Raw genomic sequence first — 23,801 nt, forward strand, 5'->3', positions numbered from 1 at the left:
CATTTCAATATTTATCCATATCATCAGCTCATTAATATTGCATTCCTTTTTACTTGCTGAGTAGCATTCTGATGTATGGATGTGCCATCCTTTATGGAATTTCTTTGGGTCTTTGGCTTGTTTCCAGCTTTTAGTTATTAAACATAAAGCTCCTGTGAAATAGTGCTGTAGAAGTTTTTTAAGTAAAGTTCTGGGCAGACTTAACTTTAGTACAATCCAAAGTGATGGTACTATCTTACATTCTTATTAGCTGTATGTGAGGTTTTCTACTCCTTGCCAGCATTTGTCATGGTGACCTAGAGTGTGCTAGAGATGGTGATTTCTGTGTATATAAAAATGATGTGCCAAGATTCCAGAGGCATCCCCTTATACGTTTTCCCAGAAAGTCTTGTGCATACTTTGTGTTTAGGCTTAGGATTCACTTTGCATATTACACGAGATAAAGATCAAAGTTTTTTATTGTTATTTTTTAAAGAGATATTTAATTGTTCCCCCACCATGTATTATATAGCACACCTTTTTTTTTTTTTTTTTTTTTTTTTTTTTTTTTTTTTTTTCCTGCTTGTCTCTCTTTCTTTCTCCACATGTGTGGTCTGAGTGGTCTACCTGTCCCACATTGACTTATCTGTCTTAGGCCACTTCCTCACTGTCCCGATTTTTTGACAGTCTTAAAGCTGACCTTGAAAGTGCATGTTAAACTCAGCTTTTTTCTTTTTCAGAGTTTGTTTCTGGTCAGTCTAGGTGCTTTTCATTTTCATGCCATTTCTGAAAATTGCTTGTCAGTTTCTGACAATAATTTGCTAGGATTTTGGTTGTGGTTTTTATGGGGTACACCTCAATTTGTGAGAAAATTAAAATCAGAATCACAGTGGGTGTTCTTTAGTGTGGCAGCGGTTATATCTATTTATTTTCTTCTCTAATTCCCCTTGGGAGTGTTTTGTCGTTTTAAGTATGCTGATCTTTTCTGTGTTTTGACAGGTTGGTTTACCTGTCTGTATTTCATTTTTATTGAGTTATTCAGAAGTATAAACTTTACTTTGGGAGCACATTTAGGTTTATAGTGAAGTTGGTGGACTATGCAAAGTCCCCATATACCAGTGGTTCTTAACCTTCCTAATGCTGTGGCCCTTTAATACAGTTCCTTATATTGTGGTGACCCCCAACCATAAAGTTATTTTGTTACTGCTTCAAAACTATAATTATGTTACTGTTATGATTTTTGTAACGTAAATATCTGATATACAACTTCAAAGGGGTCATGGCCCACAGGTTGAGAACCACTGACATCTACTCAGTACTTGCTATCTATGTACAGCTTTCCCCTACAGCCGGCATCCCATATCTCAATGGTGTATTTACCACAACTGGGAAACACACCTCCTGATTGTCACTCAGAGTCCATAGCTTACTAAGAGTCCAATCTGTGGATCTGGGGAATCTTTTAAAGCATCTACCTATCATTACAATATCATGCAGAATAATATCAGTGCTACAAACTCCTCTGTGTCTTACTAAGTCACTTTCTCTTTTCCTGTGCTCACTAGCAATCATCGCTCTTTTTACCATCTTCATAGTTTTACCATTTCAGCACATCATAGTTGGATTCATACAGTATATAACCTTTTCCTGACTAATTTCATGAAGCAATATGCATTTAAGAGCCTTCTATGCCTTTTACTGGTTTGATAGTTCATTTCTTTTTATGATAGAGTAACATTCAATTGTATGGTGCAATACTTTATATAACTATCTATTAATGGTCATCTTGATTAGTTTTGAACTTTCATAATTAAAAATAATAGTGATATAAATATTCATATCCCTGAACTTTTTCTTTGAGACAGAGTTTGATTCTGTAGCCCAGGTTAGCCTGGAATTTGCTATGTGGCACAGGCTAGCCCAAAACTTGCAGTAATCCTGCTCAGACTCTTGAGTACTGGCATTACAGGTCTAATCCACCAAGTCCAACTTTTCATGACTATATTATTTTGTAAACATGTTTTCAACTCATGTGGGTAAATGTCAAAGATCATAGCTGCTGATTTGTATGATGGAAGCATGCTCACTTTTCTAAGAAATGCTTTTTTTTTTTTTTTTGTTTTAGATTTCTCTGTTACTTTGGCTTTTGAATCATTTAGCAGCTGTAATACAGAGATTGCTTTAGTTGATTAACTGCCCCCCCCCCCAGTGCTTCTTAATACCTATTACATTTTATATCCTTTAGGCAATGAATAAGAATTCTTAGTTTTCTACACCCTTGCCAATTTTTTGTTGAAATAAACCATGTTTGCCTGACTATAATGGTTTTGTTCCTTTGTCAAAGATAAACTGACTTTACTAAAGTGAGCCTATTGCATAGCCCTCTATTATGTTCGGTTGGTTGATACACATTTTGTCACCAGCACTACACTGTTTTACCATCTATAGTTTTATAGTAAGGCTTAGCATTAGGTAGTGTCAGCCCTCTGCCTGGTTTAATTCTTTATCATTGTGTTAGCTGTACATGTTGCTTTGAGTCTTTATATAAACCTTGGGATCAGTTTGTGGATATCTATGAGAGCAATAGCCTCTTTTCTTTTGTTTTAATTTGGCTGGTGTTGAATCTATAGATAAAGTTTGGAAGTACTAACATCTAAATAGCATTGAGTTTTTCAATCTATTAATATGAGATATAGTTGTTTGTTTAGTTTTCTGATTTCCTTAATTAAAACAAAGTTCTATTTTTAACTGAAAATAGATTCTTTTTCATCTAATATGCTCAGATTATGGTTTCCCCTCTCCCAACTCCTCTCAGATTCTTAAATTCACATTCCTACTTTCCTTTCTCATTAGATTACAAATAGACATCTAAACTAATAATAAAGGAAAAGATGATAAAATAAAAAGAACCAAGAATAGGAACAAATAAACAAACAGAAAGAAAGAGCCAAAGAAAAAGCTCAAGAAATGCATACAGATGCTGAGACACACACATTTGCACACATAGAAAATTGATAAAAATCGAACATCATAATATACAAGGAAAAGATCTGTAAAGTTAAAAAAAAAAAGTTCAGACAAAGAATTGTGAGACAAAAAACTTCCAAAAAATACCACTGGTTTCATTTTGTGTTCAGGGTAGGGCCTGCTCTTAAGTGTGGTCTCTATCCCCAGTGAGACTCCATTGGTGAAAACTAATTTTTCCTTCATGAGTAGTTATTGATTGGTGATAGCTTCTGGGTGAGGGATGGGGGATTTTGTCCACTTCTCCTCTCTGCAATGCATACCACCTGGCTTAGACCCATCATGCCCTGAGCATGCTGCCACAGTCTCTGGGCGTTCATATGTGGGTAGGTCCTGCTGTGTTTAGATGACCTTGTTTCCTTGGTGTCCTCCATCCCTTCTGGCTCTTTCAATCTTTCTGCCTCCTCTTCCACAGTTCCCTGAGCCCCGAGGGAAGGGATTTGTTAGATACATTTCATTTAGGATGGGGAGTAGAAAACGTTTTCTAGATAGTAAACATTTTTAATCATATTTATATCCCAGTATTTTATGTTTTGAATACTAATACAAATTGTATTACACTTTAAATTCATTCTTCTTGTTAATTATTGGTCTCTGGGAAAAGATTTCTTGTATCCTTGTGTCCTGCAACCTTGCTATAATTGTTTATTATTGAAACTCTTACGGTTATTTCTAATTTCTTGTGTCAATAATCAGGCCATTTGTGAAAAAGACATTTTTATTTCTTCTTTCCTAAGGAAAGATATTCTTTATTTCATTTTCTTAACTTATCATATTAGCAACATCCTCTAGTACACCATTGCAAAGAAAGGATGAAAGGAAACAATCTTGTTTTTCCTGATCATAGAAAAAGCTTGCAATGTCCCATTCTTTACTGTGATGTTAACTGTAGGTTTTTTTTTTTTTTTTTTGTAGATGTTCTTTTTTAATTTTTTTTTTTACTTTTTACTTTTCTTAATTAAATTTTTTCAATTATTTTACATACCAACCACAGTTTCCCCTCTATCCTTCCTCCCGTTCCTTCCCCCAACTCCCTTCTACACCCCCCTTATCCACTCCTCCTTCCTCTCCATTCAGAAAGGGGCAGGCCTCCCATGCCCCTTTACAATACAGCATGGCACATCAAGTTGAGGCAGGACCAAGCGCCTCCCCCTGCATCAAGTTTGGGTAAGGCCACCCAGCTTGGGGATTGGGTTCTCAAAAGTTAGCTCAAGTGCCAGGGACAGGTCCTGATCCTGCTGCAAGGAGCCCCAGAAACAGAGCAAGGTACACATCTGTCACATACATAGAAAAGTCACATGATCATATTAATAGATTCAGGAATATACTACTTTACAAAATTCAACTGCTGGTAGGAGTAAAAACTTGTACAGCCACTTTGGAAATCAGTATGGCGATTTCTCAGAAAATTGGGAATCAATCTACCTCAAGGCCCAGCTGTACCACTCTTGGGCATATACTTAAAGGATGCTCAATCATACCACAAGGACACTTGCTCAACTATATTCATAGCAGCAATATTCGTAATAGCCAGAACCTGGAAACACTCTAGATGCATATTCTATGTAGATATTCAAGTCAGTACAAATGGCCACTCATCTGAATGAAGACTTGAGGGAATCTTTGCAGATCTTTAGGGCTCTCTTTTGTTTATTTCTCCTTTGCATACTAGAAACTAATGGTATCTGCCCAGGTTCCTACTCTGTATACATAGCCTAGAGATGCTTTTCAAGAAAAAAAGTCCACAGGACTTCTTTTGTTACTTGCATATCACAAACATTTCCCTTAATTGCTTGATATTCAGTATCATTAAAATTATTGTTTCATGTATTATTTTTAAAGAATCACTGTATTTTGTATTTATATAACACAACTTCAATTGTTCTCTTGATAATGAGTATTTAGATTATTTCACTTGTTTCCTTTAAAAAAGTAATGAACATGCTTTTCTATGGTGATATTTTATTTATATTGAAATGTGATTTTATTTGTATGCTAATAAATAAAGTTGCCTGGCATCAGAGCTAATAGCAAGCCATAGCAGCAGCCAGGCAGTGGTGGCACACACCTTTAATCCCAATCACATGACAGGCAGATCTCTGTATGTTCAGGGATACAGCCGACATGGAGACACATGCCTTTAATCTCAATACCAACCATAGAGACCTAGAGGTCTGTATAGACAGGCAATGATGAGGAGGTCATATGGTTGGGTTTACAACCAATAAGAGGCAGAACAGAAAGTCAATAAAAAGACAGACACACAGGAAGTAGGCCTCTTTCAAAGGGAAGGACAGCAACGGCAGCGAAGGGTAAGAAAGGGTTTTAGTATCAGCTCTTAGCTGCTGCTCTGACCTCTTGGGCTTTTAACTCTGCATTTGGCTCTGTGTTGCTTATTTAATAAGACTGTTACATCTACACTTTTCAATATTATGGAATTATGCAATTTTACACAAACAATAACTACTCAATGAAATACTCACAACTCTATAAAAACATCAAAATTTGAGTGCCTACTATGTGATGAGAATTATATTAGACACTGTATATAATTCTATTGAGAGTTCTTATTTAAAGATAAGATTTTCCAAGTAATTAAAGCATAAAGGGAAAGATTAGAACTCATAGAAATATTCTTAAGTACTACTTATTCAGAGTCATAGGCACATGAGATATTGTGAACAAATAATGCTTTGAGAAAGTCAAAACTTATAGTAAAATATGATGTGATCTTAACCTAATTATAGCACATTGAAATTCAGAACACAATATAATACACTTTCAGACTTTAGTGTAAAGTATAAAATTAAATAATTTAAGATTTTAGTGATCCATAAATATTTTTATAAATGTAAACGTTCATATTCTGCTGTAGATGTGGGACACTGAAATGAATCAGTACTGGCAAATGCCCCCAGGGTTATAGAAATCGAATTGCCATGCATTTTAGCTGACTAGTTGGTAGCATGAATCTTTTCTTCCTAGTTTTCTCACAGTGTGTATTTTATTTATAAATCTATATCACTTATCAGAGTTTGTCTCTTCAGAATGATTTATATTTCTGTCACTTTATCTCCCCTGATTAGTAGTTCCTGGAGGGCAGGGACACTGTGTTCTTCATGGTTTTCAATTCTACTGTGTCTGGCTAAGTGTTAGATATGATTAATTAAATCAGATGCATAGAGAGCTTGGGAAGGTTGGGAATTTCAAACCTCTTTGGGTTGAATTGGGATATAATCCAACGTATGATTTAGAAAAGCAATGTAGGCTATGCCAATAGTCCTATGTGAAAGTAAAGCTGTCTATATCTTCAAGTTCAACTCTGCTCCTGCAGGGAGTTTGGCAATGTGTACTTGGACCCACAAAACACACTGAGAAAGCGAGGGATGAGAAAGGTGGCAAAAGGGACCTCTCTGTGACTCTAGGGATGAAAACTTCCTTTAGGAATCCATGGTCTTCTCTGTATGTGCCCTTGCTGTTGGTGTACACATCACTGAATTCCATGGGTACATAGATAAAGTTTAGATTAATATGCAGACTGTTGGTTTAGTATTGGGCTGTTAATTCTTTATCACTATTATTTTTTTGTTGTTGTTCTTAAAGAAAGGAATAAAAGCTTGAACTTGAATGGGCGCTTTGTATCCTCTTTCTCATCCATTCCATTCCCATGAGCCAATGGAAGAAAGAAGTATTTAGCGTTAATTAATTGAACAAATGCATACATTGAAGATTACTTTTTTGCAGGAAGTTCAAGGTCTGTTGCTTAGGTGTTGATCATCTAGGCTGTCTGCAGTTCCTCTAAGATGAAACTTTACTGGGGTCAAGTTAAATTTCAAAAGGAATGAGATGGAAGTTACACTGTGAAGTGTTTCTTTAAGGCATCTTTCACACTAATTCTTATTTGGCTATTTGAAAAGGAATGTGGAAAAGAATAGCTAGCCGGTAGTAAGATAGAAAGAACCTTCAAGAAAGTGTGGCAACATCTTGACATCAGTTACTTCAGCACTTGGGAGGCAGAGGCAGGTGAATCTCCAAGTTTGAGGCCAGCCTGGTTTACAGAGCTAGTTCCAGAACAGCCAGAGCTACAGAGAAACCCTGTTTCAAAAAAAAAAAAAACCAATTTTTTTTTTTTGGTAAATTTATGATTTATTATCCCTGCCCACTGTCTGAGCAAGGTTAAAGGTACAATATTTTTCTTCTTCTGGTCTCTATGTCCTGTATATCAAAATATGTGTGTCACAAAATCAAAAAGTTTGGAGCATAGTTGGATCTTCATTTTCTGTGGGGCCAATTTTTCCATCCTGGTGGCAGGTGTGGAGTGGACTAGAGGAAGATTGGCTGAGAAGGAGAAAAGTCTGCTAAGACCCATTTCCATACTGTGTCGTAGTTTTCCACTGTATGGCTTAGTGGAAGAAAAGATCTCAGAAAAAATGAGGAATCATGAACTTAGTCCCGCTTTCATTGCTGATGTGTAGATGCATAGGGTCTCCTGTATAACGCATCTTTCTCAGACAAATTCTCTCTCTTGGTACTTTTTTTTTTTTTTTGGTTTTTCGAGACAGGGTTTCTCTGTGTAGCTTTGCGCCTTTCCTGGGACTCACTTGGTAGCCCAGGCTGGCCTTGAACTCACAGAGATTCGCCTGGCTCTGCCTCCCGAGTGCTGGGATTAAAGGCGTGCGCCACCACCGCCCGGCTTTCTCTTGGTACTTTTTGATACGTGGCTAAATTTTTAAGTTTCTTAAACATGTACCATTAAAAATGTAACTTTTTAAAATTCTAGCTATTTGTGGGATCAACTTGGTAGCCACTGACTCTGGACTTGGGATGAAAGGTTGAGAAGACAGGGAACATGAAGAATGAATTCCTTAAACAATGCAAATGGGCTATTTCAACTTTTTGTCCCCTGACAAACCTCACTCAAATGGGGGTATCCAGGTTTGATCCCCAGAAGAAGCTATGGTGAAAAAAAGCAATAAGCATGATAGATTGTGTATGTGTGTGCAAAAGTGAGTGTACACAACTCTAAAAACTTTTTTTTGTAGAAAATGATAAAATATTTTAAGTATTTGTTTCACTATTCTTTTATAAGAATATAAATATAATATCTGTATCATTGTAAATTTATATCAATTTTCTTACATAGTGCTGGGACTGAGCTCAGGGCCTTATGCATGCAAGGTAAGCACTCTATTTATTACAGAGCCACATGCCCAGTCTTCCAAATATAATACATTTTAAAACATTATAATTAAGAACTCTTAATATTTCACTCCTGATTTCCATTGTCTTGGTAAAATTAACATGAGCAACTGAGTACTATTATTAAATAAATCTTTCTTGTTAGCTAAAAAATACATAGTAGATTATTCATTGCATGAAGAGTTCCTTCATGGCCAATATTCCCAGTCATCACCTGGTCTATATTTAGTTTGGTCATCGGAGTGTCAATCCTTGTCAATAGCATCTTGTTATTTTATTTATTTATTTATTTATTTATTTATTTATTTTGGTTTTTTTTTCGAGACAGGGTTTCTCTGTGTAGCTTTGCGCCTTTCCTGGAACTCACTTGGTAGCCCAGGCTGGCCTCGAACTCACAGAGATCCGCCTGGCTCTGCCTCCCGAGTGCTGGGATTAAAGGCGTGTGCCACCACCGCCCGGCTTGCATCTTGTTATTTTATGACAGGCCAATGAAAATGACTGCTGTTTAACTGATGTTCTGTGAAGTCATGGGCTCTGATGATGTGCCTCCAGTATCACCAATGCGGAGACAAGGACAGCACTATCTTTTCCCAGGTTGGAGTCAGAACAGTTCCATGTTCATTGGTTTCCTATATTAGAGTTCTTGAAAGAATTTCCCTTTATAAAGAAGATATTTGAAAACCCACAGTAAAGATGCATTTCTCATCCTAGTTTTTTCCATCTCTATTTTCTTATTAAAAATTCCTCCCTATGTAAAACTGAAATGGAAATAGAAATACCTACAAAACCACCACCCAGAGTACTAGAATAATTCATAATTGCTACAGCTATTAACGATGTATCATTAATGATAGCTCACTAAGAGGTGTAGCAGAGGAACAATAAATTACAGGTTGTGTCTACACTCTACTTCTTCAACTATTTTTTATAATTTTAGAAAGCATATAGGGAAGCAAATAAGAGAACGGTAGAATCGCAGAGAACCACTCTGAATCTGCTCTAATTCATGAAAGAAAGTAAATTATTTAGATGATTGACACTCTAAGTATTACTACTGAAATTATTTTAGCATTCCTTGTTACTAATGACATCACACTAGTTCAGAATTTTCTGTGGTAAGGCTCCGAGAGCAGGAACCCATTGTATTCATTTTTAAGTAATAATTTTCTGATTGCAGTTGGAAACACATTCTATTGAAGACTCCTTAGAGTTTCAATGTCAGAGGTTTTATCCCATGTTTATTTTAAAATCATAACCCCAGTAGAAAAAGATTTATATAACAAGAGACATCCTTAGAGAATGCGCAGTGGCACCACCTTACAGGGTAGGTGGGAGTCCCCCAAAGCATGTGAAAAGTATCCACAGGGATCCTGACCTTCCTTTGTTGGAGTGAGTGGGGGGGAGGTAAGATACAAGGCTCAAAGAGCAAGGGGCTGGTCAGTTAATCACAATGAAGCAAAGCAGATTGTTTGTGGTGCCATGGTTGTCAAAATGGAATTTTTTTTTTTTTTGGAAATTTGTATGGGATCGAGATTCATGAAAGAAATATCACCAGTGTAAGAACCTATACTCTTGTGGAACTTAGTTGGCCAAGGCCACAGACTTCTCTTCAGGAAGAACTCTTGGATAAGAAGTGACTCCCTCAAACTGCCACAGACTAACTCAGAAACCTGGGCCGACGGTGCAGGGAACTGTAGCTGATGGTGGGGAGATACAGGGGAAATGAGAAATGGAGGCTGTTTTGGCTATTTTTGGGGGTCAACTTGACTACATCTGTAATTAATTAAAACCCAACCAGCTGGGTACACCTGTAAGGGATTTTTTTTTCTTAGTTAAATCATTTGAAGTGGGAAGACCCACTTTTAATCTAGATCCTTTGAGGTGGGAAGATCTACCTTCAATTGGGGTCACAACTTCTGCTGGCAGCCTATAGAAAGGATATGGAAGAAGGAAACTTGCTCTTGTCTGCTCCCTCTCCTTGGTAAGTCCATCCCTTTACTAGCATTGGTACCTACTTCTTTAGGATTCTGGTATGTACAGAGACATTCAGTTTCATGACTGAACAAGTACTGGATTCTTGGACTTTCTGTTGATAGACAGTCATTGTTGGAATGGCTGGACCACAGCCTGTGAAACATTCTAATATATATATATATATAAATATTCATACACATACATTCTATCGTTTTGTTATTTTGTGTATGAGCTAGGCAGTGGGAGGAGTGGATAAGCAGCTAATTAGTAACATTGTTTAAGAGGGAAAATCTAGACCTCTTGTCCCCTGAATCAGTCATATAATTCTGAAAATCGCTTATGTTGTTCCATAGCACATGCAAAAAACCAAATGACCAAGCCAATACATTTAGATGTGATAACACTGTCACCTCACAAATCAATACTTACTGTATAAAAGGGATAAAAGGGTTGAAAAACTTCAAGTCACTGACATTGCTAACGGGTGTTGTAATTCTTCTGCAGGAATTCTGCTTCAGACCTTGTGGAAAATTGCCTCAGCCATACTTTACCAAGTGCAGGGATTGCCATAGTGAGAGCAGAACCCATGAGGAGTAAGGAGAGTGTTGTTTGAGTATAACATGGTCCTCTCATCAAGAATGCATGTCAAAACTGGAGAAGTGGTGACATCACCTTGATCTTAAGATAATTTCTGGTTACCTGGAAATTATCACAGAGATCCGCCTGGCTCTGCCTCCCGAGTGCTGGGATTAAAGGCGTGTGCCACCACCGCCTGGCAACAGAATTCTTTTATCTGATGACCTCATTAGCCTGAAGCTCTGCCACAGCTTCTTTAGTAAATAGTTCAGGAGGCCATACCACATCCTCTGGAGCAACAAGTGCAGGAAGCCAAGCCACAGCCTATGTAACTAACACCCATCGGTGCGACTGTGGTCAATGACCATGTTTCCTCTTTTGACTCCAATTCAGAACCAATGAGAGAAAGACAAAACATGCTCTCCACACCAAACACGCAAGACATTCTTCATCTGTCAGCCTGTTTCCCCTTTCTTTTGGGGCAAGAACTGCTGCAGAGAGCTTTTCTGAAATCTTCCTTTGCTTTCTCCCGTGCTGTCTGCCTTTGCCTCTCTGTCCTTGGGCATGCACCCTGAGCACACCTCCTGCTTGTTCTCACTGGGGTTCTTGCTACCAAGCACCTCTTTCTGTAGTGTGCATGTTTGGTTCCATGAGATACTGACGTTTATCACTAATGTGTTAATTTTAAGTGAGTAAAATGAATGCTTCCAGAACGGCACTATTTTTAATCATGTAGCCTGAGTTATCCCAAAGCCCTAGTTTGGGAATCGTTGATTCTTGGGTCACAGGATCTTATGAAAAAGTAATTCTATTGTGGTGTAATTTACATAGTGTGTAATTTACTCATAGAAGTGTATAGTTCAGTTATGTTTGGTATACTTATATATTATTGCATCAATTCCATGATACAAGTTTAGAAAACCTTTGTTACTTTCAAATATTTCCTCAGAGCTATGGATAGTCTCCTTGATCTATCTCTAGTCTGAGACACTTGGTAATCTCTAGATAACTGACTTTTCTACAAGTTTTATGTTAGTGGAGTCATTTTTAAAAAGGACTTTTGTATTTGATTTCTTTAAACTAACATAATGTTTTAAACGGTCGTCCATATTATAGCACAAACCAGAAATTTGTCCCCCCTTTTTATGGAATAGCATTCCACTATGGACACATACCACAGTTTGTATCATTTATCAGTTCATGGGCAGTTATGTGAGAGTAGCAATAAAGGTCTATTAAGGAAAAATTCCTTGTAGTCAGGAGAACAGAATCTCCAGTCTGAGTGGAGACCCAACATCCAGCTGAGTCTTGTCCATCACCTAGTGAAGCAACTACCCCTAGGAATGCTTACTTTATGCTAAACAGATAGGTGGAATAATTTTCTTTTGATGAGATACTATATTTCCCCCCAGAACCCTCTCCCCCTAGCACAGTCCCTATAAGCCATCATGAGGTTCAGTGGAGTCTACATGCCTTTTGGAGGCCCGAGTCAGAGAGGCTCAACTTTCCCTTTTTCTTTTTCCTGTATCTTTCTTTTGGCCAGAAACCAAGTATACTTTTTTCTGATACTTTGAGCCTTCCTACTTTTTCTAAAGCTTCTCTTCCCACCATGTGGCTGACCTCAGTGCTAGCTTAAACAACATGGCTTTCCCCCTCTTCCTCCTTCATTCTCCTCTGGGAAGCTGCTTAGATATATAATCCTGGAGGTTTTAAGCTCTAATAAAATTGTCCTTGAGCTTCCATTTGAGCCCATACTTAGCTGTTGGTTTCAGTAGTTTCAGTCCATCACAGCAGGGAGAGAGCACTGTTGAGTAGAACTGTTCAGGTCACTGTGGTCAGGAAGCAGAGAGAAGGGTTTACAAGGAGGTTCCAGGGCAAGATGTAACTCCCAGACACCCACAATGCCCTACTTACAACTAGGCCCTGATACCTTTAGCCATCTCCCAATAATGCCATCATATGACGAATCCATTAAGGGACAGGGGCTGATTCGCTCATTAGGTCAGAGCCCTCAAGATCTAATAGTCTTTGGGGTTAGTATCACAGATACACCAACAGGTGTGCCTTAGTAATTTCCTAGGTAATAATCCCATCATGCAATGTGTTTGCTATAATTACTTTGTCTACCCTAGGTCTTTGGCATGCATTTCCATATGAATTTGAGTCCATTTGTTTAATTGCCCAGCATCCTCCACACAGCTTTGGTACTGAGTTGATGCCAGGGCCTGGTGGTGCAGCTGACAGCGCAGCGTAAGGAATTTGAGGAGCAACTGTGCCATCTGAAGTAGATGGTTATGAAGGAACGGTCACTTTGAGTACAGGCGCTGTCTAGTTTTATGTCAACTTGACACAAGCTGGAGTCATTTAGGATGAGTGAGCTTCTATTGAGAAAATGCCCTCACCAGCCTGTGATGCATTTTCTTTATTGATAATTGAGGTGGGAGGGCCCAGCCCACTGTGGGCTGTGCTTACCATGGGTTAGTGGTCCTGGGTGTATAAGAAAGTAGGCTGAGCACTCCAGGAGGAATTAGCCAGGAAGCATCATTGCTTCATGGCTTCTGTACAAGTTCCAGCCTGAGTTCCCTGCTCTGACTTCTTTCAGCAATAGAGTGTGACCTGAGAACTATAAACTGAAATACCCCAAGTTGATTTTTAGCCACAGTGTTTTATCACAGCAATAGAAACTCTAAGGCAAACAAAATAATTTATAAAAAGCCCTGCAGTAACAGTATGAAGATAGCAAGGTTATTATATCCACGTCATCAACGAAGAAACTGAAGTTCAAAGTAGCTAGTTAATTGCATTGTAAACCAACGGTGAAATTAGCATTCAAACTCAGGCTACTAGATCCCAGAAACCTGCTCATAATATTTTTGTGTGGCTCTGCTCACCAGCTGCTCTGAGTGCATTGAAGGAATTACAGACATTTAGAAGATGGCTTTGACTTCTCTGGGTTCTAAGGGTCGTCAATGTAAAATTTACCTGAAATCTACTGAGTTCTATCATAAACTAACAGCACTAGAAATCAAAATCACTTAGCAAATTAAAGGTCTAGTGTTTGGCAAAGAGTTAATAAAACAGGCAAAGAGACTTCACAAGGCTTGCTTGCTGGGTTAGTTTTTGGTTGACTCATGGGAACTTAGATTTCGGATTGACTTTTACCCTTCTACTTGATAAGAGAGCTCCTTGTATACAGATTATACACACAATGCATTGAAGACCTAGCTCCTTCTGGAACCTAGAAACTTGACTGGTGTTCTTCAGGGGTGCCTTTGTGATCAGATTCTAGCAAATGCTGAACTTCTCATGAGCTCCCTGGCCAATCACATTTCACATGTAATCTCACAGTTCAAAATGGGAGGAATTCAGTATGTCCTGTCTATGGGAGGGGTAGGAAAGGAGGACTCTTGGGGGGTTGTACCTGGCTTGGACCTTGCCCTGTGCATGTCTTCTTTGCCAATTTAGTTTGTAAATTGGTAAAATAAATCTTAGCTGAAAGTATGATTGATTATATGTAGAGTCCTGTGATCCCTCTTAGCAATGACTGGAACTTGAGGTAATGGACTTCCACCATCAATAAGTATGTGGGATTTTAAAATACAGATTGGGACTTCATTTGAATCCACAGTCTGATTGCAGGGTCAGGTTTATAGATGAGACAGGTTATGATTGGTGGAGATAGTCACATTCACAAAAAGTAAAGAACATAAAGAATTAAAATGTGAATTAATGATTAATAAAATAACGTCAAGGTTGAGTTCTGAATTCTTGGCGTAGTCTTTGAAATACACACTGGATTTAAAATATCATTTAGAAAACAGTGTGGGAAATTAAAAAAAGGAACTATTTGTGGGTAATTTGGAAAGGTCATTAAAATCAGAGTAAAGTTAGACACAATGTTCTACAAATATGAATATTTTTACAACATTTAAATTAATTTATTTCTATATTTGGAAGAAGAAAGATCCTAATGTCATTAAAAAAAGAAGTACTTTAGTGGTCATTTAAAAACTTTTACTGCTAATATGAAAGAGCTGAGCATGGAATGTGTACTGTGCTACACAGAAAACATAAATAATAACATGTACAGTGCCATTTTTATTTTATAGTCTCTGTAGAAAGAAATTATAAACATTCAAATATGTGTTAGTATGTTTAAAATGTTATTTATTTACAAGTTATTTATGTAAATGTGGGCATGGTAGCACAAGCCTTTAATTTTAGCACTCTGATTAATGGCAAATCAGAACCCATAGAGCTCTTTATTTCTGATTTAATTCTTTTAGCAGACCTTGTATTTAGCAGGTCTTTCCTCTGTGAAACCTACCAGAAGACCCCAGAAAGCTATTTCATTTCTTTGTTCTGCATTCTCAACTAGCATCTTTGATTTGACTCTACTCAAGAATCATCTCTCTTCCATCTCTGAGGTTTTTCTTTTTCCCCATAATTTTAAAGGCTCTTCTTTAACATCATGCAAATTGATAAAATTGATCTTCAAATGTTTCATGGAGGAGCATAGTAAAAAAAAGCCTAGGATTTATACCTTTTTCCTAAACAACAATTTGTTATCTGAGTAATCTGAAAATAGTTGAAAATGTTAAATAAATGTCTGTAATCTCACAAAAAGAGTAGCTCTAGAGATTATGTTCTGTATAAACAGAGTAAGACAATTCTTTTTGTGAAGAGAAAAGTGTGTATTTATGATGCATTGCAGCTGATTATGAATGGCAGAAAAATGGTGCTGAGACTAAAAGCTGCCTTGCTGGCTAAGCTTCAAGAGACACGGACCTTTTTAAGGTTATCTGCTAGAACTTTTGATAGGAGAAAGAGGCTTCTTTTTGTTTGTCTTATATTACAACTATTTACAAATAAATCCATGCATCTATTGGTATTGAAAATTTTAACAAGGTGTAACACTTAAAAATTGAAAGCATATTTTATCATTGTAGAGTACTTTACATATATCAGACACTCAGTTGCCTTGGAGCTAATGCTAGAGCATTTAGTTTATTTTCTGAAAGTCTGGCAGAAAAAATTACAATGCATGTAAGTGTGTATATTTTATATGATATCAATATAATTTTTTAAAGCAGGAAAAACAAATGGAAAGTGTTCACTAACTCAATGTATTAGAATATGCTTATGTAGCAGGAATCTTAAAAAGTTCTTATTAATAAAATCAAACCTGAGGCCAGTTATTGGGGGGCTGGAAGGTCAGAGAGACAGAACAAGCCTCAGCTAATCTCACCTGGCCAACTTCTCAGCTGGTCTTGTTTCCTAAGACTGGAAGCTTCTGTGTCCTCATCCCAATGGCCCTCAGTTGAACTGCTACTCGAAAGCCTGAAGCTTAACCAGCTAAAAGTTTCTAGTTTCTGGTCCTCATGCCTTATATATCTTTCTGCTCTTTGCCACCACTCCCTGGGATTAAAGGCTCACTTTCTGGGATTAAAGGCATGAGTCACCATGCTTGGCTGTATCCTTGAACACATGGATTTCTGCCTCTGGAATGCTAGGACTAAAGACGTGTGCTACCACTGCCTATACTCATGTTTAATATTGTGGCTGTTCTGTTCTCTGACCCCAGATAAGTTTATTAGGGTACACAATATTTTGGGAAACACAATACCACCACATCCTTATGCTGATAGGAGGGCAAAGCAGATAACTTCAGGATTGAAAGAACAATTGCATGAATCTAAAAGTAATTTCCTCAAGCAGAAATAAACCAACCAACTCTCCAAGCATGTTATTTTGCTCATGTCAAATACATAAATTCAAAATGAGAGTAAACAATGCTCATTAAGTAAAATGTAGGCAGCCACTGTAGACTCTGTATAATTTTCTTGACATCTTTTCATTACTCACTGGACTTTAGTGTCATTCAAAGAGGAATGGCAGAAATTGTAAGGTTTGAAAAGTTAAGTTGTTTCCATCTAATTGAAAATTGGTACTACAAGTGTATCTGTATATTGTTACCTTTCAATTAATTGAGATTCTTTCATGTGTGTGTGTGTGTGTGTGTGTGTGTAGTGCTGGACTTGAAACCCAGTGTCTTATGCATATTAGACAAACTCTCTTCACTAAACTATATCCCCAGTGCTAATGAAGGTTTCTTGTGTTTACATGTAGATCTCCATTTATTAGTAAACATACATAAATACTTACATATTTATAAGTTCTAAGTAGATAATAGTAATGTCTGAATAGATTTTAATTATATGGATATGGTAATTCTATATTATGAGAGAGGTACAGATAACGGAAAGCATTAGAAAAACCAAAATTGTTAAACATTCAGGCTCTTTTTCTTCAAGGAAAGCAAATGACTGACACTTGGTCACTCAGAAGGCTGGAGTGGATGTTGTCTAACAACTTGGTGATCTTTCAGCCTTCGCCTGAATCCCACCGAATCCTGAACGTTGCTTAGGCTGTAAACCTGAGCTTTTTCTCTCAGTGAACAGAACCCTTCCTTATGAAAGAGGTCCCATGTACTTTGTATCCTCCATCAATAGAATCTCTTTTTATGATTATTATAAATCCTTCATTATAAGGTCCTTATCCTGGGCATTGTCTATCAGTCAACAGAACTCATTCTTTTGGTGATGGTAACAGGTGCTTTGCTATAGAGGTATACTTTGCAAAGAAGTTTCAATGTAGCCATCTCTGAAGCTTTGTCATAATAATTGTCACACAGGGACTTTCCTCCAAAGGTTTACTGTGTTTAAATGTGTAAGAAAAATAAACTATGAGGTCAGTCTCTGGAAATTTTTGACTCAGCACCTGTTTAAGTTCTGCTGACCTGAGTTTCATCTTCACCTCACATGGTTCATTTCCCTGCTAGCTGAGATGCTTGCAGGGACCCCAACAATATTACTTCATTGTATATTACATTAAATTCGTAGAAATGAGTTCTATTCTGTTGGCTATGAATGCAGGAAGCTGATTGTCAGTCTGAACTTTTGATTTTGGTATTGTATATTTCAGTAGTGACTGTGCAGTTGATAACCATTCAGCAGTGCTGAAAGGTCACACATTCTCTCAGCACTGAATGTTAATTTTGACATCATCTTGTCAGAGAAAGAAAACGTGACATGAATGTTTGGGGTAGGAGAACTGAAATAGATGCTTCTGGGAAAGTGATAAGTTACCAACTAACAGCTCCATTTTGTCCTTTGACATTAGTGTTGTCATTTTGGTGATTAGTGATTAGACTTTACATTAACCCCACCCCCTGCTTTTAGCCACATGGCATGGGCCGTGATTTTGTTATATTCAAGAGTGAATGTGATTAGGCCCCTCTTCTTTGTCCCTTGTGGTGAAGACTGAACACAGGGCCTTGTGTTTGCTTGGAGGTGCTCTACTGCTGCTGTGTTCTCATTTTCAGCCCTTCTACCCATCCTCCCAAGTGCTGGGATTATAGGCCTGCACCAGTGTGCATAGACAGCTTCTACCAAGGCTCTCAGTGACCCTGTATCTTGATATTCACACTATTGTGCAATCCCACCCTGAATGTGGAGGACCCTAAAGAGTTGCTAATAAGAGTGTGCTGTGGGAAAACAGTGAAAGTTGCTATTCCTGGCCTTGGGTTACTATCATTTCCTTTCTTCCCTCCCTCCCTCCCTTATTTCTTTCTAAAAAACATTTTATGTTATTGGATGAGATGTCTTCTGAAAGAATTAATTGGCTTATGGTTTTTCAATTCTTTATTCTTGTTGATAATTTTGAAAGATTTACTTAATTTTTTTTTTATGTGTACAGGAGCTTTGGCTTCAGGTATGTCCATGCACCACATGCATGCCTGGTGCCTGCAGAGACCAGAACGCAGAGTCAGATCTTCTGGAACTGGAGTTATCAGGTTGTTGTTAGCCACCATTTGGCTGCTGGGATTTGAACACAGGTACTTTGGAAGTGCTCTTCCCTATTGAACCATTTCTCCAGTCCCCTTGTTCCTTTCTTGTACTCTCTCTTACCCTCTTGCTTGCTGCCATGTTGTGAGGCACTATGTAGAGAGGTTCATGTAGCAGTGTACTGAGTGACTCTCTAACCTTGAGAAACTGAAGCCCAAGTCCAACAGCATGATGAGATATGAATCCTACTAACAAACATACAAATGAGTCATCACTCTGTATGCTGTGAATGTGTTGCTCTGATTGGTTGATAAGTAAAATGCTAATTGGCCAGTAGCCAGGAAGGAAGTATATGTGGAATAAGCAGACAAGGAGAATTCTGGGAAGAGGAAGGCTGAGTCAGGAGTTGCCAGTCAAACGTAGAGGAAGCAAGATGACAAGGCAGAACTAAGAAAAGGTAGCAAGCCGTGTGGCTAAACATAAATAAGAATTATGGGTTAATTTAAGTGTAAGAGCTAGTCAATAATAAGCTTGAGCTAATGGCTATACAGTTTGTAAGCAATATAAGCCTCTGTGTGTTTATCTGGGTCTGAACAGCTGCAGGAGTGGCAGGTGAGAGAGATTTGTTCTGACTTAGGGCCAGGCAGGATACAGGAAAACTTACAGCTACAAATGAGCTTGATTTCCTTCTAATTTTGAAACTTTATGTAGCAGTCTCAGAAAACACTCAGAGCTGGAGGACCTAGCTAAGTGGTACCTGGAAGCATGACCAAGAGAAACTGAGAGATAATGCATGTTGTTTCAAGCCACTAATGTTTTGGAGGTTGTTTGCTATGCAATGAGAGATAGCTCAAACAGGTGATAAACTGAAGCACCAAATAAATACTTTGTATATTTGGTTAATGTAGACATGTGGTTTGGTTGCTTTAAAATCTAATCATCTGAGATATTGTATAAAATTTTTCTGAGTTAAAAGTATTATTAAAACATTGTCAGCACAGACAATTTTTTTACTAGTGATTTTCCTTCCTCTTCATTCTCTGTGTCTACACCAACAGTGAGGTTCTCTTTTTACTTGTTTTACTCTGAGAGGCAGAGCTGATATTAGAATGTTCTTTTATATACTTAATTGCTCACTTTGCAAATGGTAAGAATAAAGCAATCTGACAAAAACACTCTGCGTCTTGTAGCTGCTGGCTGTCTTGTCAATGAATATAAAATATAGCATACATTTATGATTCATTCATTATCCATGAAAAAATTATTTCCCATGGGGTATTTTCGGCCAAGTGCTTCCTTCAGCTGATGTGTCTGGGTTAAGCCAGTCATGACTCATCATATCACATGGGAGAGTGGGGACTGGCATTGTCAATGCAATGTGCCAGATGGAAATTGTCAAAGGGAATTTGATTTGAACTTACATGAAAGTAACTTTCCACTGCTTCTTCTTACTCTAAGTACGTATTACTAGTGCAAAAAGCACTTTGTGGGCAGGTTGACTCCTAGAGAATGTGATTAAAAGATATTGTGCTCATATACATAATAACAATACTTATGAGTTAAAAGCCAGCTTGGGCCACATAGCAAATTGAATGACAGCGACAGCCTGGGCTATATAGAAAGCTTTGTATTAAAGAAATATATTTTGTCTCTTGTATGCATTTTGGGAATGTGCTATATTAGTTTCTTACAACTCAGGTCCCACCTGAGCAAAGTTAAAAGAAAGGCTGGAGTTTATTGAGTAATTCACTTTGCTAGAGAAATAACATGAGATTTGGTTGGTTTTACTTTATTTATTCCAAGTCTAATGTAACAGTTTTTCGACATGTTTTCTAGCACATTGAACTTGCTCTGTTAAAGTGTCAAGGTTTTCATCTCTCAATGAATGTAGCTGAATTGGCAATGATTCTTTACCTGTGTCTGTGTTTATAGCAGTCTAACAAAGCATTTTAGCCAGATTCAGGAGCCATGCTCAGGTTATCTCATGGGTTACTTTGAGAAAGACAAAGGAGGAAGTTGGATTTTATAGGAGACTTCATCTAATTTCAGGGATCTGTACAAAGTTTTGGTACATGGAACAACGGACTCAAGGGTTGATTGATTTTTTTTTATTTAACTTTATTATTATTTTAGTTGCCCTACAAAACAATTGGTTTCATCATGACATTGCCATACACATATATTGTACCCTCCTGCCCTTCTTTCCTGCTTTTCTCTGGTCCTCTTTCCCCTAAATAATTCCCCCCTGTTTTCATTGGTTTTCAGGATCATTCATTTGCTGGATCAATGAGGTACTGGTCAAAAAACACCAGAGAAAAATGGGAGTGCTTGTTCATGAAGATTGAAATGGACTATTGTGCTAAGTGGTTAGCAGTTCCACTGTTAGATATTGTAGATATTCTCAATGTAATGCTATGAGCAACTGGACAATCACAGTCTATTAAACCAGGAGTCAAACTTACTTACTTTCTGGGAATTTGCTGTTCTCTTTACAGAGAAATTGACCTTGATTATCTGTTATTTGCTTAGATTACTTGTAATCCACAAGGTGTAGTGAGTTATTTGGTACCCAGATGCAAATAAGCCGTTCTCAAAAGGTCTGTTTTCCTGATGGAGGCTTCGCCGCTTCCAGGCACCCTCAAGACATGGCTTCCTAATATCACAAAGGGGACAAGGCATGGACTGGAAGCAACTGAGAGTGGAAACTGAGAAAAGAACAGGTGAGAGAGATTTGTTCTGACTTAGGGCCAGGCAGGATACAGGAAAACTTATAGCTACAAATGAGCTTGGTTTCCTTCTAATTTTGAAACTTTATGTAGCAGTCTCAGAAAACACTCAGAGCTGGAGGACTTAGCTAAGTGGTACCTGGAAGCATGACCAAGAGAAACTGAGAGATAATGCATGTTGTTTCAAGCCACTGACGTTTTTTGGAGGTTGTTTGTTATGCAATGAGAGATAGCTGAAACAGGTGATAAACTGTATCATATTGTGTTTAATTTTTGGGCTTATTTATTTACCTTTAAGTAACTTTATTCTTTCATGGATTTGCTCTTGATGTTTCTTTTGCTTGAAAATTTTTAGATAATATTTGCCCTTCCAGACACATCTCAGCTGTTGCTCCAGGAAGATGATTTGAACATTGGACTGGGTACTCAACTCTGCACACGTCACATTAGCGCCTTGTAGTGGGTAGCCATTCCAGCTTGGATCTGGAAGCTCCAACCCCCATTGAGACTCTGGCAACTGTCACGCCTACGAGGTGGGGCTAGGGGAGGTGCTGGAAACCTGAGAGCTGGATGGGCAAGCGCTTGCTCTGGGCGCGCTCTCTGCGCCTGGACCCTGGATGGTGGAGATTGATTGTGCAGAGCTCCAGAGAACACCGCTGGATTGCGATACGCCTTCCCCAGACCCCCGCGACCTATCCATTCCTTCATTTGTAAGTCATCCACTAAATAAATCTTCCTTTTAACTACGTGGAGTGGCCTTTATAATTTTCCCCAATAGCGCCTCCCTTCTGTGTTCACATACCCCACTCACTTCCCTGCCTCTAAACTTTCACATTGTACTATAAAAATTGATTTACTTACCTGACATATTTGACTCCCACGATTGCCACACTTGAGATCAGAAACCATTTAACACTGTAGTCTAAATGATAAGGATCATGCTATTTTGTACAGGCTACTATTGTATAAATTTTATATTTGAGAACATGGCCCAGAAATCCACAAGGATGGCCCAACCTTAGACTACTACCTCTAGTGGAGAGGGTGCCTGAACTAGCTTACCCTGGTAATCAGATTAGTGAATACCCTGGCATCAGAGAGCCTTCATCTAGTAATTGATGGAATCGGATGTAGAGATCCACAGCCAGGCACCAGGCCGAGCTCCAGGAGTCCAGTTGAGGAGAGGGAAGAGGGATTCTGTAAGCAAGGGACATTATGATCATGATGGGGAAATGTACAGAGACTGCCAAATCAAACTAGTGGTAACTCATGAACTGTGGACCAACAGCTGTGGAGCCTCCATGGGACTGGAATAGGCTCACTGCATAGGTGAGACAGTTATGTAGCTTGATATATAATTAACAGGAGGCTATACAAGAGAAGTCTCAGTGATAGTCTAGTATTCATGGTGCTTCAGAAACAAGAAACCTTGAACCAGATCAATGAATGACTGATTGCAATGAGTGTTTGCATGTAAAGCTATTTGGGCAAAAAAGATGTATTGTGTGACACACTGCAGTTTGTAATAACACTTTGATGAACAAATATGTGATGGAGAGATGGAAAAGATGGTGGAATGGAGTGGCATGTGCAGTGGAGAGAGGAAGAACTAGAGATATGATGGTGGTGACAGGTGTGGGAGAAAGCTGTGGTGGATGGGGGAGCATGTCGTCGTTGAGGAGGGCCAGCAGGGCTGTGTGTAGCAGTCTGAAGCTCAAGTAGGCCTGGATCATAACGCTCAGTCACATGATTGTCCTGGCTCTGAGCAATACAGAATGTCCAAGATGGAGAACAGTTCATTTTCTGGATTGGGCCCCCTGGGAAAGACTCCCATGATCTGTGCTGTTTTCTGGAGGCCATTGTTGGTGTTGATGCTCAAGGTCCTTGTGGACGTCCATGGCCTGTACTACTGCTGGCGGCCATGTTGATGTCTGTGACACATGCTGTTGTCTGAGGCCATGAGGGCCATATTGGTGTCAGTGGTCCTGCAATGGCTGGGAGCTGTGTTGATGTCCATGGGCCATGTCACCACCAAAGGCCATGTGGATGTCTGTGGTCTGTCCTGCCACTGGAGGGTATGTTGAGGTCCATGGTTGGTGCTGTGACCAGAGGCCATGTGGATTTCCATGGTCTGTGCTCCTGAAGGAGGCCATATTCATGTCCATAATTACTGTTACTACCGAAGGCCATGTGGATATCCTGGTCTTTGCCGCCACCAGAATGCATGTTGATATCTGTGGGCCATGCTGTGCCAAGGGCCATGTTGGTGCCTGTGAGCCTGCTGTGGTTGAGGTCTATATTGATGCTCATGGTCTGTACTCCCACTGGAGACCATGCTGAGGTCTGTGGTCCAAGCTGATAGCTGATGCTCGAAGCCATGTGGAAGTCCGTGATCCACGCTGCTGCTGACTGTAAAGGTCAAGGAAGCTTCTTTTGCAGTGGTATTGATGACTGCAGACTCACAGTGGAGAATGAG

At 38.6% G+C, this 23,801-nt stretch overlaps 1 long non-coding RNA gene across 2 annotated transcripts in view; it reads left to right on the forward strand.

The window, feature by feature from the left end:
* The window catches only part of LOC114703747, a 97,089-nt gene extending 75,245 nt beyond the window's left edge, over positions 1 to 21,844 (forward strand). The window contains exons 3-5 of one of the 2 annotated variants that reach the window (XR_005093020.1): positions 18,511 to 18,649; positions 20,865 to 21,319; positions 21,681 to 21,844. This is a non-coding gene — a long non-coding RNA (uncharacterized LOC114703747). Of the gene's footprint in view, positions 1 to 18,510; positions 18,650 to 20,864 lie in introns of both variants that reach the window. The other variant, XR_003736180.2, reaches the window with a different exon arrangement.
* Positions 21,845 to 23,801: the final 1,957 nt, after the last annotated feature.

This window comes from Peromyscus leucopus, chromosome 15 (genome assembly GCF_004664715.2).
Source record: "Peromyscus leucopus breed LL Stock chromosome 15, UCI_PerLeu_2.1, whole genome shotgun sequence".
NCBI classification, from domain to species: domain Eukaryota; kingdom Metazoa; phylum Chordata; class Mammalia; order Rodentia; family Cricetidae; genus Peromyscus; species Peromyscus leucopus.